The sequence below is a fragment of the Pteropus medius genome, unplaced genomic scaffold (genome assembly GCF_902729225.1).
Source record: "Pteropus medius unplaced genomic scaffold, Ma_sr-lr_union100, whole genome shotgun sequence".
NCBI lineage: Eukaryota > Metazoa > Chordata > Mammalia > Chiroptera > Pteropodidae > Pteropus > Pteropus medius.
The window spans coordinates 27,528,537-27,546,571 of NW_024352787.1; the positions used below are offsets into that span (position 1 = coordinate 27,528,537).

Here is an 18,035-nt window from a genome sequence, read left to right on the forward strand (position 1 = left end):
GATTCCATTTGTATAAAATGTCCAGAACAGTCAAATCCAGAGACAGATTTGACTGGTTGCCAGGTTCAGGCAGAGGAGGGAATGGGGAGTGACTGCTAAATGGGCATGAGATTTCCTTTTGGGGTGATAAAAATGTCCTGAAACTACATGGTTGTGATGGTTGCACAACACTGTGAATGTACTAAGTGAATTACACCCTTTACATCGGTTACGATGGCGAATTTTATGTTATGTGTATAATAACTTTTAAGAAAAGATGAAAACCCCTGAGGAATTGTGATTTTGATTAAACACCTACTGTATGCTGGAGAGGACCGCCATCTAGGCTGTAAGATTGTGCTCCACGACTCCGGGTGGGCTTTTCACAGACTGTGATGAACCGTCTTATAACTGGACCAGCTGCTCAGGTACAGGGTACTGCATTAGGTGCTGCTAGAGAGCTCACAGATGAAAGAAAGTGGATCTTGTCATCAAAGAGTTAACTGTCTATAGGGAGATAAAGACCATCCTCCTTCCTCTTCCTGTTCTTTCCGTCCTTCTCCTCTGACTATGCAATTTCAGAAGTACTTTTCGAAAAAAGAAACCAGTGTGGGTGCACGGGTTACTTATGCCTATGTCTCTGAGTGGAACAGACTGATGAGGCTATCAGAAAGTTAAAGCCAAATGAGACGAGGCTTCCAGAAAATGTATGGGACACCCAAAAGGGCTACATTATTCCATGAAAAGCCAAAGAACAAGGATGGAATGGGCACACTATTATTAGCCAATGGTGAGATGTTGATGATAAACTCCTATTTTCCCGCTGTCATTTTTGTCTGGAATAATCTTTGAACTGAAAGAGGAAGAAAGAGCATTGATAGAGAAAACCCAAGGAGATTATTAGGAGATTGTAAGAGAATCTGTGGTGCTGAGTGAGCTCAGGCTTCTGATTTGGATGGGTAACAAACAAGGGATTAAGAGAGTAAGTGAAGGTGATGCTCAGACAGTCCCGGGGATCACTGTGGAACTGTGGGGATAGATCAGATGTGGATGAGGATAGTCACGATTTACCAGAAGAGAAGTAAAACTCCACACGTTAACGACAAGACATTCCTGAAGAAAAGGTGGTCCCGATTACCAGAAGCCAACATTTGTTCACAAAAACAAGTCATGTGACACTGACCTCGTTTCCATGTTAGACTCTAGGCCAACATTTCAGAAAAACCAAGTAGACATGGTGTGTCTGAATTTCCAACATCGAGGCATTTTAAAAAGTCTCTTACAACATCTGATAGAAAAGGATGAGAAATAATAGGCTAAAAGGAGTCGCAAACTACTAATTGCCAGCCAAATCTGGCCTGCAGCCTATTTGTGTATGGCCTGTGAGCTAAGACTGGTTTTTAGATTTTTAAAGGGAAGAGACGGAGTAGGAGGAAGAGAAGGAGGAAGAGTTGGAGGAGGGGGAGGGAGAGAAGGAGGAAGCAACAGCAATTGGCCAAAGTCAAAAACATTTAATATCTGGCCTTTGCAGAAAAAGTTTGCCAACCCCTGGGCTAGACAGGGAGGTGCATGAGGGTAGATGTCTTGCTTACAGGTGATTGCTGGCTACCATCACCTTGGGGGTAAAACATGCTGGTGCCACTGGCCTGTGACCTCCTTCCTGTGTTTACCAGTGAGGGTATATAAAAGGCACAGTGATTGATCTAATTGATGATGGGAGCAATAACAAATGCATTGGATGATACTGGCAGAGTATGATCATGGGTGATAACCAATAGAACAGAATGTACCTGAGCCCAGAGCAGAATAGGTGAAAAGGGCTGAACTTATCCCCAAGTAAGTTCTCAGTTAGTTCATTAACAGTCTGATGTGGTCGCTATAATAAAATTTAAGAAGCTAACTTCATTTTGAGCTACATCAACAGAATTACATGATCTAGAACGAACCAATTCTTAGTTTTTCAGCCACACTTCTGTACTGATTCATCCTACCATGTGCCAGAAATTCTGCTGGGCACCAAATAATGTGTTCAGCTCTGGGCACCCCATTCTAAGAGGAATTTGGATAAAATGGGCATGTGCAAAGGAAACCAACTAGGACGGTGAACCACAGAAGGTCAGATAAGAGAACAGAAATCAGGGAAAGTGATGTGGGAGGAGCGATGGGGAAGAAAGGGCACAGCTGTCTTCAAATATCTCAGTTTCCAACACCTGTGAAATGGAAAGTCCTAGGGCTAGAATGGGCCACTTGAGTGAGAGCTAAAAGAAGCCAGGTTCTGGATTCATCATCTCCACAAACTGGATACAATTCCAATGTCCTTCAGCCCGGGGACAGATGAATAAACTGCGGTACAGCCACACCACAGAAAGCTATTCAGCAATAAAAAGGAACAAACTGCTGACTCATGCTGACAACGTGATGACTCTTAAAAGTATTATGTCAGATAAAAGAAGCTAGGCTCAGAAGGCCACATACTACATGATTGCATCTGTATGACATTCTGGACAGGTTTAGCAATAAAAAAACAGATCGGTGCTTGCTAGGGGTGATGTTGGGGGAAGAGGTGACTACAAAAGGGGCACGAGGGAATTTTGGGGGGTGATGGACCTCCCCTAACTCTTGACTGTATGAAGGTTACCTAATTGTATGTGACTGTCATAGCTCATAGAACTGTACACTAACAAAGTTAATTTTACTGTATATAAATTATATTTCAATAAACCTGGCTTAAAAATTAAGAAACCAGGTTTAGTGAGAGGTGAACAAGGAGACTTTGGAAGGTGGGCACCGACGCTCGGCCTGGGCTAGAGGTGTTCAGCCATCCTAGGAGTGTGTTTACACAGATGGTTTTTGAGGCCCCCTCAATCCTATGATCCCATGATTCTGGGAGGAAGGTGTGGGGAACTGGGGGGGAGAAGAAAGAAGCAGTGCACAGGGGGGGGAGAATCGTGAGGGGGTGGGGGTTATCTCTCTCAGTAAAGAAAGTGCTTTAGTTTAGAGGAAGCTGTCAACTGTGTCAAATCCTGCTGAAGGGGCAGCGGAGATGAGGACTGAGAATTAGCCACCGAGTATGACAAGGATGTATTGTTAACCTGGGCAAGAGCTGCTCCAGCTGAATGATGGAGGGAAAAGCCTACATGGGGAGAGGTAAGAGAGAGTGGGGAAGACTGAGAGACAGTCTGGACGGAATGGACATCCCCTCCCTCCCAGGGATCGGGGCTCAGCAGAGGGCCTCTAGGGACCATGAACAACTCCTCATCTTTCTCCTTCCCTCCAGGCTCCCCACCGGTGTCCTCAGTTAGAATGGCAGCTCCATGACTGGTTCTCCTTCCCCCGACAGGGTCAGAGAGACGAGGAGTTAAAGGATCTTTCCAGACTGGGAGCAGAGGGGTTGCAAAGGCTATCTCTTTTGCCAGCGACAAATATATCTATCTTTCCTTCTCTGAAAATGATCCAGGATGCTTGTAAACCCCCAGAAAAGCACTCTCCCTTTCTATACAGCAAGGCCCATCTCCCAATTGCCCCATCATTACCAGTCCCAAGGCTCCTCTTATTATGTGGGGGACAAAGTCAGAGAGCTGAGCAAGCAGCCTCCATCCTGAACCACACCTCTGCACACTTTCAAACCTCTGAGAGGCCTTCCCGGGTCAACCTGTCCCCTTGCTATCATGCACCCCTCATACTCCCGTTTTCTCTTCCACTACATGGGAAGATGCCCCCCACCCCATCCTGTTCTGTAGCCTCAAAGCTCTCCAGAACTTTTATTACAGGGCGCAAACCAGATCATTCAGCAAGGGGGCAACTGATTACAGAAAGGCAGACCCCATCCTGATGCCTCCTGACCTGGAGAAGAAGCCAACAAGCTCAGTACCTCTGCCATCTCCATGGCTCATTCTCACTGCCGTCATTTATCACTACAACTGCCTAAGAATACCCTTCAGCCAGGCCATCCTGTCACATCCTTAGGCAAAGTTCACCATATCACCTGTACTTTTGTCTGCACCTAAAAACCATGCCTGTGTCACCCACTGACTTGAGCTGCCTGTTTTCTCATGTGGGTCTTACATCTACTCCTTTTCTCCACACACCATGCCTCTGCCCACAAGAGAACTATGACAATCCTCAGGGTGCCCACAGAGGCTTTCAGAAGGTCTTGGAATATAGGGCATGAGAGTTAGATACTGTGACACTAGGTCTTATGGAAAAGGAAAAGCTGGCCCCTCTCCCTTCTCCCCCACCTGCAGGGGCCATGGCTTTGGAATGGCACCCCCTTCCTTACAGTTGTTTCTCTTGTCACAGGAGAAGCCTCAGAATTACTTCTCTAGGAACCGGAACTACAATGCTAAATTCACAGGTGTTGCACTAATAACTCATCAGGGTTATTATCTGGGGAAGTCACTCTGCCTAGAAAGTCAGGCCTTGGGCAGGCCTTTCGCAATGTCCTTGCTTACCAGATACACAGCTGGTGTGCAAGAGTTGAAACCTCTCCCCAAACCACCAGCATTGCTCAACTTCCTCTTCTCCTCTTCACCCTCTATCATTCTCTACCTCCCAGATTTCTAACTGTGAGGTTAGTTTCATCTCCTCTGCCTGACTGACAGGTGGTCCCTGGGCATTGGAAGCACCCATCCCCTGGCTCTGTAACCCTCCCAGAGCCCTACTCCAGAGAGTGTCTCTGTCTGCCAAATGAATGAGTCAGGAGGCACTTGCCATCTCCAGATGATGCCAAGGCCTGCTGCAACTCCTCTCTCCCAGACATCCTTCAGATGTCTTTTTGTTCTAGTTCTACAGCAAACAATCCCATCTCACACCCATATTACTATATAGCTGGCCCTCTACCTCTAGTCTCTACCACAACTGACCCAAATAAAGCAGCAAGAATAACTTTCCTATGTGTCCTCCCAGAGAAAAAAATCTAGAGTGGCTCTTGATCTTGTGCTTTCTGAACTCTCCAATGTGGCTTCAGCAACACCCCTCTCAAACCTTCAGTTTCATTTCTCTCTTCAGATGGTGGTCTTCACACAACTGTGATCCAATTTGCATTAAATGTAGTTTATAAATAAATTGAATCCCACCTTACACAAGATATCTTATTTGACTCCGACAAACAATTCTGTAACACTAAACATTCCCAATACACTCCTTTGGTCCACTCAAATGTGTAAACACCAGTTTGCTTGAATAATAACGACAATAGCATTTCTCATTTTGGTGAGCTCTTCACAATCTTCAAAGAGCTTTTATATGCACTATCTTATTGATGCTGAGAAAACCTTGTGAGGGAGGGAGGGCACACTTTATAGATAAACAAGTGGGCTCAGAAAGGTCAGCCATACAGAGGAGTGGCACCCACCTTTCTCAGTCAGGTACACATTCTACAGCTTACTATTTAGACAGTTACGACAGAGCTCTGAGCCAAAGCCAACTTATTTAGTAAACCTCTGCCCTGACCTCAACACATTTGTTGTCTTAAAGGCAGATTTCTCTCCTTATAGAACGCCCAACCTGCCCTACTAGCAGATGCTACAATCTTTTGGTCTAGTGAGAACCCAAAGGAGAAAGGTTTTCGGAAAACCTAGAGTGGTATCGGAAGAAGACCCGACCGAAGGTCAAACAACCTCTAAACAAGTCAACCTTCTATTATTTTCAAGGAAGCAGGTTCCGGTCTTAGTCGCTCACACGCCTTCCATGGAACCTTTAATGCGCAGTTGTGTTCCCTCAAGGAACCCATCCCAGTTTGAAAGGAAACAGAGATTGGGTGGCGGGACTGTGACACCCAAGTTCATTATAGGCAGACACTCCCGAAACCCTGAACAAAACTTCATCAGGCAGTGGCTACAGGACCTTGCTTCAGGCTGGGTGATGTACTAGGAAGGAATATTCCTGAGCCCTGAACTCCAGCCCCTAGACAAATCAGCCAGTTCTGTACCAGTCTGTAGCCAATTTCACACCGGCTACCTACAAAGCTCCAAAGGGATGCTGGTCTAGCCTCATCAGTGCTGTAGCGTGTAGGCCTGGATATGGGAAGAGCAAATAGGACACGGCTGTCTTTTTGGCCAGTGGTGCTCAAACCTAGCTCTGTACGAGTATCACCTGAGCACCTGACTCTGTACCCCAGTAGCAGTCACACACCCCCAACAGATTCCTTCGCTCCACCCCTAGATTGGATTCATTTGGTCTGCGAAGGAGCCATTACGCATTGCACTCTAATTCTGGTTGTGTTACAGAAGAACATTCTATGTCAGAGTCTAAGAAAAAAACTCAGCTAAAGGAGAAGCAGAAATGAAGAGGGGGAAGAATGGGGACAAAGAGAATGGGAATAATAAAGACAGTGGAAAAATGGAAAATGAAGAGATCCTCTAGGCTCAGACTGGTATACCTTGACATAAGCAAATATATATGTGGGGTGGGAGAATGGACACTAAGGACAAATTAGGAAATTATTATTCACTTTTAGGAAGAATTTGGCATCAGATTCCTTTAAATAGCAATCTCTGCTAGTACATTTAAAATAGGATTCCTTTTACAGAAGTGTGATTTATACAAAACCACATATGTTACATAGGCTCAGAAAAATAGCTCTCCTCCCATGTAGTCTGGCTAACCATAGAACTGGCCCAATACAGATGGTCACCTATTTTCTTCCAAAGGATACCCAGCCCTGCTCTCTGTCACCTATTTTTATGTTTTATCTGATTATGGTTAACAGATTCTTAAGGGCCACTCAAATCTCTTTCGGTCTTCGCTAAACTCAGAGAATAGTGCTCTGAGTTCTCCTGTTCTCTTATTCATTCAACACATATTTGTTAAAGGCCTATCATGTGCTGGGTACCACTCTACGAATGTAGCTGTGGAGAAAAAAACAATGCCTCTGGCACCATGCATCTTATGTTCTAGTGGGAGAAAGTAAACAAGGAAAATATATAGGACATGAGATGGCAACAGACGCTATGGAATAAAAATAAGGCCGACTGTGGTGCTGGGGCTTACTGAGCTGGTGTTATAACCTAAGATAGGGTCGTCAGGGAAGGTGGTACCAGAAGATGACAGAGGGACACATTTAAAAGTGATGAGGAAGCAAGCCTGGCAGATACCTGGGGGAAGAGTTCTAGGCATAACCTACCCGGCACGTATGAGGCACAGCTAGAAGTTAAGTGTGGCTGGAGCCAAGAGGTCAGAGGTGGGAGGGGCCAAATCGCAAGGGACTTGTGGGCCACTGTGAGGAAGAGCCTTTGTTCTGAGACAGGAGCCACCGGGAGGTTTTGAGTGAAGGGATAACATGATCTAACTCACTTTTTAAAGAAGATCCCCATCCGGCTGCTGTGCTGAGACTGCAGGGACCAGCATGGAAGCAAAGAGGACAATTAAGATGCTGCTACATTAATTCAGGCCAGAGATAATGATGGCTCAGACTAGGCCGAATGAGGATAAAGTGCTGAGATGTGGTCAAATTTGTATGTATTTTGCAGGTAGAACGGACAGGATTTGCTGATGTTACGGACGTGGAGTATGAGGAAGGAATCAAGGATGGTACCATGATCATTTGCCAGAGCGGCTAGAGGGACCGAGTTGCCATTAACAAGATGGAAAGAACTATGAAACAGGTAGGTTTGGGGTGCGGCAGACAGGAGCTTGTTTTCAGACATGTTAAATGTGAGATGCCTATGAGATGTCCAAATGGAATTATGAATGAGCAGTGGGACGTGCAAGCTTGGAATTTGGAAGAAGTTCGAACTGGATGTATCAGTCTGGCAGTCACTAGGATATAGATGGGATTTAAAACTGAGTAAGTTCACCAAGGAGTGAGTGCAGATCAAAAGTTTCGGGGCAGCCTGAGGATAGCCCACATTCAAGAAAGAGAGATAGAAGAGAATGAGTAATGGGAACAGAAAAGAAACTGCCCGTGAGGTAGGAGGAAACCAGAAGAGTGTGGTATCCTGGAAGCCACACAGAAAAATGAATTTCAACCGAGAGTGATTGACTGTGTTGGATGCTGCCAATAGATCAAGCAGGACAAGAGCTGGAAACTGACCATCGGGTTGAACGCTGAGGAGCGGGATAGGGAGGAACGTGGGGAGGGGGTGGGCAGGACAGGAGTCTGGGAGAAGCAGAGGAAGTATAAGACAAAATATACAGACTCCCTTTCAGCTCTCTCGACTTCCTTCTTCCTCCAATACTACCCTCCTTCCTTTTAGATCTCAATTTCCTTACCAAAAACAGACTGTGTTCAGGCTCTCATTCTCTAATTCGATTAACCTCTTCTGGCCTGTGATTGATCCCAGGGTCCTTTGCACACATTATTTCATTTAACCCTTACAGTAACACTGGGATTGCTAATTCCATCTACAAGATGGGGAAACAGACTCGGAAGGGTTAAGTGATTTGCCTATCTAGTCGTGATGCCTGGCTAGCTAGCTGACCCAGCTAGTAAGTAGCAGAACCACAATATGAACCAAGATCTCACTCCAGGTTCAGGCCCATCAATCCCAACCATACCCTTCCAGGCCTGGGATAATTCAGACTCATTTCCACTAAGTGAACACTCAGGTCAACGTCAAGCTCTAGCTAGGTTCCAGGAATTGAAGTCCTTATTGATACACAATCGAAGCACAGACCTCACTGATCTCAGGTCAGGGCCAAAGAAAAGAAAGTGGATGAGCAGTGCAGGGTCTGGTCACCCTCAGGAGGCCATGAAATGTCCCAGCTGGCAGTGCCCTGATGGATATTTCCAGCTCTGGAAACAGGAAGTAAATCCTGAGGATTTGCTAAACTGCTGAGGGGTGGTTGCTAATTCCAGAGGTGAATTTCATCATCAGCTGTATGGCCGTGCTGGACTTCCTCAGAAAAGAGAGCAGCGAGGAACTCTCACTTCTGTTTCTCGAGGGGTAAAAGAGAGCTCTTCCTTGGGGGAAGAGCCATGAGGTTCAAGAGAAGTATAGGGGTACGGACAGAGTCACTCGAAGAGCCTCAGGCAGGGTGAACCCCCACTGGGTGTCCAGGCCTAACATTCTTCTGTTCTCTGGGCTACCAGATCCTGGTGGTCACAACATGGCCTGATCTCTTCCTAAAGCATAGCCCCAGCATAGCCATGCCAGACATGCCTAAGGGCTCACTCATGTCTTTGCTACATGCCACCCCTATAACCTGGATTAACCATCTTCCCAAACCATCTCCACTTATTTAAGTCCTGCCATTAATTAGTCAGTCATGATTTTATTCATTCATTAAATGCACTCACCAAACATATTGAGTACCTGTGTGTCAAGAGTTGTACTAAGTTAGCTCAAAGGTGAGTAAGACATCAGTCCTGGCTTTGAGGAGTACAGTCTAGATGGGGAGAAAGATGGCACTGTGTATGCAGCCAGTTAGAGAAGACACTGCAAGTGCAGAGTGCAAGGGGGCCTGGGGGTGGGCATCTAACCAAGGCTGAAGGGTTGGTTGGGTATGGCTGCTCTTCCCTGGAGGAAGAACTGTCTAATGCGATGAGCCGGCTAGGAGAAGGGGCCTGCAGGGGTGTTCAGGGGGAGAGGCCAGCACCAAGGCACAAGTGGAAACCAGTGCCCAGTGTGGGAACTCGTGAGCTGTCAGTGTTGCCAGGAGTATGAAAAAAGCAAAGAGGAAGCGAGGACCAGAGAGCCCAATTTATAGTTATAGGGCAATGGAAGAGAAAATAGTCCAAGCAACCTTTCCACGTACGCATCGTCAATAAAAATAATTCTTAAAAGCCAAACCTTAAAGCTCAAGTCCTTAAAACGTAAAGCAGTCAATGGATTGATGTGTGTACAGGATGTCACTTCAACTGTGGAAAATGTTTAAAGCTAAAAGTCTATTAAGGGGACAGATTACAAAGAAATGATACATCGTCTGTACTCACCTGGAAATATGGTAGTAACTGCTCACAGTGACTGACTGAATGCTGGCCATGGACCAGGCACTGGTTGACATACATACTAACTCCTATACCCTCACAACAGCCTTATACATAGGATACTGTGATTACCCCACTATACAAGGAGAAAATCCACACAGGGAGCCTCAGTCACCTGCCCAAGTGAATAAGCAGTGGAGACAAAACTTAAACCCCAGAACCCATGCCCTTGACCGCTCTGATATACTGTTTCTAGGTCTATGGCATAATGTAAGCTAAAATAAGCATTTATAAAACTGTATTATGGTATGGCCCCATTTTGTTTAAATATGTGTGTATATGCTTGTATTTTGTTGAATCATGTGAAAATTTGGCCATTTTTGACTTACAAAACAGCAGTTTCGTATGGTTCAACCTAGCATGAATGCATATGTATAGGTACATACACACATATACACACGAAGAAGAAAGTCTGTAAGGCTCTATTGCTAAATTGTTAGTAATAGTTTCGGATGGCAGGAGTGTCTCTGATCTTTCTTTTTTTACTTGTTCAAATTTTCTGAAAAATAGTTAAATGTTTTCCTTATTGCAGCTGCCAATGACCACAGCTACCTAGTAAGATGTACTCAAAGTGCAGGAGTCCCAGCCCCTGCACTGAATTACAGCATCAGAGGTCAGTGTATTCATGGGGGTCTCCCCTTGTGGGCTGAGAAGCCAAAGTGTGGGCAAAAAGCTGCCATAGAAAAAGCCCAGAGTTCAAAGTGATGCCAGCTGTGTGACTTCTCTGAGCCTGTTTCTTCACCTTGAACGTGAGTCGGAATCATGCTTTTCTGAGAATGGAACGTGATATGAACCAAGGTGCTCTGCTGTCCCACCCTCATTCTAGCTGATGTTACCTGAAAGGGCCTCCTAAATTATTAATGACACCAAGTCCACCCCCAGGACCACAGCTAGAGAACTGCTCAATTGACACTCAGCTCCTTTAATGAAGAATTTTTGGAAATGAGAGGCAGTATCTTCCCTCCAATTTCTATGAAATCTGGGAGGAAATGGTGAGCTTGTAGTGCTCTCTCTAAAGTATGGCTGACTCCTGCATCCAAAGTTGAACAGACTGCAGGAAAACAGCACAGGGCAGCTGGGGCACAAGGTAGGTTCCCTGAGGTCCAGATTCAGGCAACTCTTAGCAACGAGCTGGAGCTGCACTGGGATGCAGTTTCAGCCAGATCATAAGCCAAGAACAGACCAGGAATGGGGGTCCCAGGGACCACTAGCAGCTAAGGAAAATCTATGCTAGGAATGACTGGCCCACCCCTCTTTAAACAATTCTTACCATAGCATCCTTAGGGCAATCGCTGCCACTTTTGCACTCTCCCTTCCCTTTTCCCGGATCACTTACTCGCCACTTTCCAGCATCCTATACAATTTTACTCATTTACATTTATTGGTGTTATCTAACCTTCCCCCTCCCCGCCCTCCCTACCACCACACATGTACTTAAGGAGCGCAGCTCCACAAGGCAAGGATCTTTGGTTCAGTGAAGCACCCCAAGTGCTTATAATAGCACCTGGAGTAAGGGGGAGGGGGTACTCCATCAATATTATCTGAATGAATAAATGGCCTGCAATGTCACCTTCCCCAACTTGCCTCCTATACAACTTGGCAGAATTAATTATTCATACCTTTGAGTTTCTGTAGGACTTTCCTTAAATCTCTAATATAACAATTATCACAGTACATTAGAATTATTTATCTCTTCTACAGGAGTTTTCAAATGATCCCATTCTCTTTTATATTCTCCATGCCTAGCATAGGGCCTCAGTATTTGCTGACTTGGGGGACAATCTTGACATCTGTACAGAACAAAATGGATGATCTCCAGGACCCTGGTTGATACCACATCACTGTCTGGCACCAAGACTGCTGACATTGATGTCTGAGCTAGTGGGGCTAGGGAGGCAGTGATTTGGTGAGATTCCTTTCCAAAGAATCTGGCCTGAGAGAACTCCAGCAAGAGAAAGCTATTTTAGGTCCCAGAAAATGAGGCTGAACCAAGTGTGTCCAAGAGAGGTCATGATAGAAAGGTAATGAAATGTTCATTTCAAAAAAAAAAACAAAAACTTTTCCTCAACCCACAGTTGGCAGCTCCCACGCTTATTCTGGCACCAGCGAGGCCCATCTCCAGCAATGGGACCAAGAGGTGTAAGCCCGTCGGCCAGAATAGCACATCCAAGCCTGTCAAGTGGAAACAGCCTTGCTTACCGGTTCTACTGGACACTTGCTGATTATTTTTAACTTGAGCTTCACACCCTGCACCCACTCATCTCTCCTCTCTTTCCTTTGGCCTTGCTCCTAACAAACCTACTCAACATCCGTTGGCCTGCATATAGCACCACTCTCTCAACTGGAATGTCTTCTCTCATCACCTCATACATTCATTCGGCACCTACTGTGCGTCATGTGTTGTCATCAATACTGCTCGCCTTCTTTAAAACACAGCTTTAATACCACCTCTTCCAGGAAGCATTGAGATATGAAAACATTAGGATCCCATGTCCAAGGAACTCTGCTAGTTCCTCGGAGTCAGGAACTGCACCTACTCTTCTAGCATTAACTGCAGAGAGTTCATTAACTCACCCGTGGTCTCATGGCTGTGTGCCTTCACATGTGTGATCTCTCTGCCTTGAACGCCCTTCTTTTCCTTACCCCCTTGTTCAGCTTTCTCAACGAGGCCCTTCCTCTAGTGCCAGGTCATTAATCCCATGCCTTCCTATGCTAGCACACCCCTCAGATGTACTCTGTGCATTTTATTACATGTACTGTAATTATTTATAACATGTCTGATTGCCCTACTAGACCAAGCCCATCGAGCAGACAGGTCATTCTGAAAGAAGGAACATTCTACCTTCTTAAAAAAAACCTTTAAAAAGTTTTAAGATTTTTTTGTTGCCTAAATGAATAAGTAAAAATAAAAACTGTAGTCGTGGCTTAATAAGCACCTCTCCCATGTACCAAGAACTTTAAACAGACCATCTCAACCCCTTGCAAGTCTGCAGACACCAATCCATCTGAGAGATGAGAAAACTGGAGCACAGCGAGGTCAACTAACTTGTCCATAGTCCTAGAAAATCAAGTGGTGGCATCAGGATTTAGCCTCTGGCCTATGTGACTCAGAAGCCCCCTGGTCAGCATCTAGTGTGGCCTCAGGACACGGAAGACGCTCTCTGATCCTCTGTGTGCAGGGGATGGCATTGTGGACTCCAGCTGGCTCCCACTCACATGGACAAAAAGCCTCCCGCCCTCTAGTCCTATCCTACTTGCCCACAGGAAACACCTCCAGATCAAAGACTTGTTAGGACAAGCAGGAAACCTAAAGGAGATCTGGGAGTTTTTTTTTACTTAAAAAACCAATAGTTTAACTTCTTCGGGGCCCTGGGCAGCATGAATTTTGCCTGGTTGCTTAGAATCCTTTGGCTCAGATACAGCTGCCAGACCACGTGCCTGTCTGGCTGTGGACTGGGATCTCTCAGGCAAGAAAGGAGACAAAAAGGTAGAGCAGAAATAGCCCCTGGATGTTCTCTTCAAGAAAATCACCCAGCTGTGTTTGTGTGTTTGGGGTGGAAGAGGGCTTAGGGGGAAGACAGCAGGGAGGGAGGGTTGTCTGTACGCTGGGCTGTCTTAAAACCTACATTTCTATCTGAACTTAGACCCTGACTGGCAGGATGACTTGGAGGGGCCTCTGAGGACACTAAATCCTGCTTCTCAAGGCTGTTTTGAGGGAGAATATAATCCAGGTAAGAGCTTTCTGTCAATTACTAAAGTCTATGTGTCATCCCAGTCAATGCATTTCAAGGTAATTTCTGTCTCCCTCTCTTGATTCTAAGCCTTTCAATGGACAGCTCAGCCATCTGTGGTTCTGGATACCTAACATCTTAACATGCATAACCAGGGGCCTGCGCAAAAAAGCAAGTATCCAATGTGCCTGAATGGAACTGAATCTCATCTTGGTAGGATAAAATCTTAGTAATCAGTGACAATAAGAAATAGCAGTCATGTGGTAAATCAAAACCTTTTTTTCCTAAGCATTTTTAAAGGAGGCAAATTACAGATTTCCTTCCCCACTGGTGCTTGGCTGATGCCCATGTCATCTATGAGACCTTACTCCAGGGGCTGGATAGAGAAGGCAGCTGATCCATGATGCTCTGCTAAGTTTTAGAAACCATGGTGGGTGATGCACAAAGCCAGGATATGCCGACTCACTTCTCTGGAACTGCTCCCTAGTGTTCAAATGAGCTGCCTTTCACACCAGGCCAGCCACAATAGACCTTGGTTGTGAACCCACACATTGTGGGTTCAGGTTGAGCAGCTTCTGAAGGCCATTCCCAAAGCCTGAAGGCTAAGCTAGAGTCTCCAGATTGGTAAGAACTTGGGAGCCATGCTTGTCCAGGGTCTGTGAGCAGCTCCAGTGGCCAGAAAGGCTTTCTCCCTCTTCAGGGAATTGATTCTGTCATAGAATGGCTCTGGTGTGGGGAAGTCCTGCCCACCCCGTAACTGCTGCCTTTAGAAAACAAATCCTACCTCCCAGAGCTGCGTGGAGCAGGTAAACGACCTCCTCCTCCTGACAGCCCTGAGTCAGACAGCGATCAGCCCTCTGCAGTCTCCTCACGAGGCTGACATCCTCCTTATCTTCCAGGTCAGAGACCTCGAAACTTTTTTGACTCTGATGATAGTAAAAAATACATTTTACAAGGCCATTCCTTACTTGTGTGTGTATGTATGTATACAACCAAAACCAGTTTCACAAACTAATGCTTACCTCCTTATATGGAATACACTTGGATGTTTTCTTATCTATTTCATTCTTTCAAATGCTGGCTGCAACTCACTAAACTGATTTTGTGACTCAGGGCTAAAAACACTGCTCTGGTTTCACCCAGCTGGTCATCCACACCCAGCTTTAACTGATTATTTAGCTCAGACCCTAAGAGGGAGGATACCCTCCTTTCCACAGCTGTTAGCAGATGTGGGCTCTCAGTAGAGCCTTTGGCATCATTCTACTCTGGGATCTCCCCAGCTCGGCATTTCCTTCTCACACACCCCAATTCATCTGAGCAAATACACACAACAGTGACAGATTGACCTGAACCGTTTTCCTGCCCAACAATCATTACCATTTACTCAGAACATATGAAACACCTTTTCTGCACTCCTCCCATCTTCCTGCTGTGTAAACGAGATTAGAGGATCTGAGGGGTCAGGTATCTAACATTTAAGGGGGCAGCCAAGATTCATGAAGAAACTCCAAGTTTTAAAAACAGTGGTAGGTGATTGACGAGGTGCAGAGTCCACATACAGACAGGTGCTAATTCCTTTTCCCTGGATCTTCTCCCCTGGGGGACCCAGAGGCCAAAGGCCACCACGCGGCTCATCTTTTTAGATTAGCGTGTGTCCTTTCTCGAAGCTAGTCACGCAGTCTTTTTCCTTACTGTTTATTTGTCACCATACCGTACGTTTGGTGATCAGGAGAACTGGGTACGAGACCTGGTTTCTCCACTTATATGGGATCTGGGGCTTCACTTTGCTGAATCTTAATTTTCTTACCTGTAAAATGTGGCTAATTACTTCTGCCCTGCCTTCTTCACATAAACATGAAGAGGTGTGAAAATGCTTTGTAAGCTGTAAAGCACTGTGCAAATATAAATCATTACAAAAACTATATGTTCTTTTTTATAAGAACTGACAGTGCTGACTCTGTCCCCAAGTTTTAGCACTGTATTCTCTGGGTTCAGTAAAGCACAGACTCCATCATCAGTCCCCTAAAGGCATCTGCATTTTATCCCTGAAAGCTGGGTTAAACCAGCTCTCCCTTGGGCAGATAGCTGATGTCATCAAAAATTCATCAGTCACAGCAGCTGGTGAATCCACTCTCTCCAGTCATTTGCACCTTCATTCAGAAAAGTAACTAGAATTGGGAGAATTGGTCCCAGGAGCAGTCAACTGAAATACAGCCTATGCCCAGCTCTTTTGGCAAATCAAGAAAATAAAAGGTGTGAGTGTTTGGGGAGTGGGAGAGATCAAGTCATCTTAGATGAGACTTTGGAGACAATCATTATCATAAGAGCCACCATGTATGGAGGACTGTGCCTTAAAAAAAGTATTTCCAATTTTCATGAGAATGCTCAAGACAGGTACAGGCATACCTCAGAGATGGTACGGGTTTGGTTCCAGGTGACAGCATTAAAGCAATAAAGCAAGTCACAAATTTTTTGGTTTCCCAGTGCATATAAAAGTTATATTTACACTATATGGTAGTCATGCAATAGCATGTGTAAAAAAACAATGTACACACCTTAGTTTAAAAATACTTTATTGCTAAAAATGCTACCAATGGATTTGCTTGATGTAGTGTTGCCACAAGCCTTCAATTTGTAAAAACCACAATTTCTGCGGAGCGCAATAAAGCGAAATACAATAAAACGAGGTATACTTGTATTATTGTTCTCACTTTACAGATGAGGCTAAGAGGTTAAGAAACTTACTCAAAAGCATGCAGGGAGTTGGCTGAACTATAATCTGCTTTTCTCATTCAGAGATAAGCTATAGAAACCCCCAAGACTGATGTTGGACTCTGCCGAAAATATGGCTGAAATGCTAGGTTTGAGGTCAACCCTGGAGTCAAGGGTCCCCAAGAGTAAGGACTTTAAATCGGAGATGGGGCTTTAATCATCAGAACAGAAGGTACCTTGGGCCTCTAAAGGATTGGGAAGCAGGTGCTAGTTCCCTGGGGTGGGTAAGGTTTTACTTGCTATAAGGTCCAGAGTTTGTGTTCTTTACAAAGAGCTGAAGACAATAGTTTCTGGGCTGGGCACTTGGTTGCTCAATAATTAATGAGAATCTAATATCACTTTTGTTTGGACCCCAAGCTAAAAGAGCAAAGAGGTAATACATTTACTTTTCCTGTGCCCCAAATTCTCCAAAGGTTACTGAGTGCCTACAAGTCAAGGTTGGAATACTTTGGCTGGAATTCAAGGCCTTTCTGCTCCGGCCCCAACCAATGATCTCAACATTTCCTATCTCAAACCTCTGTCCCAGCCAGACGTCCTCAGCCTTACCCAATGTGCTCTGCCCATTCCTCTTCCTGTGACTCTCTCAACAGGCAATGCCCCTCACTGCTCTCAGCAGAGCCAACGCCTCTCAGACTTGAAGAGCCTGCTTAAGATCACTCTGAACATCTGAACTCTGGTGCCCGAGTCCCTTCTCAGACTCCCATGGCCCTTGGAGCTGTGGCCTTCTGACTGCACTGATAGCTAATTGTCTGGCAGCCATTGGACTAGAGCTTCAAGTCTCTCGTGCCTCCTTGCATAGCCCAGACAGGTGACTCTCTGATCTTGCTGAGATACCTCTAGGAAACGGCCTGGCTGCTGGTCAGTTTTCTATCTCCTCACCCCCATAGCTGCAAGGCGGCTTTTTTTTTTTTTTTTTTAAGAAGGGCAGTTCTAATGGTCACCCAAAGAAAGTGAGCTTTCATGGTTCACACATAGACAATGACAGTCCAGTCTCTCGGCATTGCCCAACCATGAGGAGGTAAGCATCCTCATAAGAAGATGGGCACCAGTGAGGCCCCTCCTCCCAGGGGCAGCATTCAGTCAGTTTGAGATCGGTCTCCAGCCATGGGAAGAAATGATTCTCACCTATCATCTGCTCCCCTTGCCACTGTCCCCCAGCCAAGACTGAATGCCAAAGGCTTGTCTGGGCCAGGAACTTACCTGCCTTTTCCAGAGACAGTTGCTTCAAAAGGGCACTCTTGGGAAAACGAGACTAATTCTGTACAAGATGAACTCATATTCATTCAGTACCTTCTTATCCCTAAGATACAGGTAGAACCAGACCCCCTCCCCCAGATACACAGAAGCATCCCAACCCAGTTCTTTTCCGCTGAAGCACAGCCCACCATAGGGTATCTCTCCAGCCTGACACACAGGCCCCCAAAGTTTATAAGACAAATAGAGGTGGGGGACACATCACCCTGGTCTAAAGCCAGGGTCAAGGTGGTAGTGATCTCAAGGGCGTAATCTTAAATCTTTAGAGTGGGAGCCAATCCGGACCACTGGGAAAACCTTCCCCAGGCCTACAAGTGCTCCCAGAGACCCCCTCCCTTCAGATTCCCCAAATCACACCCTGTAACTCCCGG

General features: G+C 45.6%; 1 protein-coding gene across 2 annotated transcripts in view; it reads right to left on the reverse strand.

Moving 5' to 3' along the window:
* Positions 1 to 18,035, reverse strand: part of HIP1 (huntingtin interacting protein 1) — a 128,602-nt gene that overhangs the window by 57,093 nt on the left and 53,474 nt on the right. The gene's annotated exons all lie outside the window — the stretch shown is intronic.